We start from the raw sequence: 1,658 nt of genomic DNA on the forward strand, positions 1-1,658 counted from the left end.
CAATATTATATTTTTTTTTTTACCAAAGATAGGAGATTCGAACCCATAATTTCTTAATTGAGTATGGAGAGATTATGCCATTTGAGCTATAACTCATTGGCAAAATCAGTATTATATTTGTTATGACATAATTGATTTATTTTATAGATTTATTAATTGTATTTGTTAGTAGAATGCGTAATTGAAATTTAGTTTGTTAGTTAAAATTATTGATAACACTTGATTTTGGATTTTTTGGTAGTTTTTATTTAGTGTTAGTGTGATAATGAATTAATTAAGTAATATTAATAATTAAATTAATAGAGTTTAGTTTGTGGATAATTTGATTAATTATTGTAAATTGTATGATTTAATATATAAAATATACTTGTAATAAAATAGACAGCAATTTGAACTAATTATTATCATAATCTAAATAATTAAGTTACTGGAGATAATTATTAATTAGGTTCTGTGTTAAAATGTAATTAATTATGGCCGTTGTGTTTATGCGTGCGTGTCGGATAAAGGCTCATTTATTAATTATATTTGTTAGTAGGTGTTGTTATAAATAAGATGAATATGTTCGTCTGAATATTGTTGATAAGAAACTTAGTTATACAATTAAGTAAAAATTGGTTTAGTGGATAATTTTATTATAGGTTAAGTACTTTTTTCGTCCCTAACGTCTTGGGTCAAAATTAAAACCGTCCTCAACCTTTTTTTTTTATTAAAATCATCCTCAACGTTGCTGAACGTTTTAAAATCATCATTTTTTAAATTTTTAAACTAAATTACCCTTTATCATCATCTTTCCCTTTACCCTCCTCTGTTTACCTCAGCCTTCCTCCTCGACTCCTCCGACCTCCTTCCTCCTCCTTCTTCCCTGTTCCACTCTCTCCACCCAAATTTTCAACAACAATAACTATTTTTTTTAATTTCAAAAAATTAAACAATGCTAACACAGAATCAACAACAATATATTCAGATTCCACCCAAATTTTCAACAATAACAACTATTTTTTTATTTCAAAAAAATCAAAAAAGCTAACACAAAATCAACAATAATATATTCAAATTCAAAAATTCATCAACAACAATAATACTAATTTAAATTCAAGACAGAAAATTCAAGAGAGAAAAACGCAGAAAAGAGAGAAGATAGAAGAGAGAGAAGAGAGAAGAGAGGAACTTAGAGAAGAGGGGTGGTGTTACTGCCGTCCGTCGCTGTCGCGGTTGAGGAAAACAGGAGGAAGAAGCAGCGGCGCAAAAAGCTACTGCCATCGTCGTCGCAGCTGTGGCTGAGGAAAGGAACAGATCGAGAGAGGGGGAAGAGCAGAGCCCCTCACCACCAAAAGCTCGACAACAGTGATGGAGCTTGACACCGACAGAGCAGCCCACCTCAGTCATGGCGCGATGGCGATGGCCGCACCTCTTCCTCGCTATCACCTCCTCCTTCTTCCTTTCATTTCCTTTCCTTTCTTCTTCTTCTGTTTCTCTCTTCTCTTGTTCTTTCTCTCATCTCCTCGTTTTGTCTCTCCCTAGTCATGACGCGATAGCAACGACGGCGGCCGCACTCTTCACCGTCATCACCTCCCTCTTCTTCCTTTTCTTTTCTTTCTTCTCCCTCTCTTCTTTTGTTCTGTGTCTTTTTTATTTTCTATTTTAGGTGGGAGGGG

This window comes from Arachis ipaensis, chromosome B09, assembly GCF_000816755.2.
Source record: "Arachis ipaensis cultivar K30076 chromosome B09, Araip1.1, whole genome shotgun sequence".
Lineage (NCBI taxonomy): Eukaryota > Viridiplantae > Streptophyta > Magnoliopsida > Fabales > Fabaceae > Arachis > Arachis ipaensis.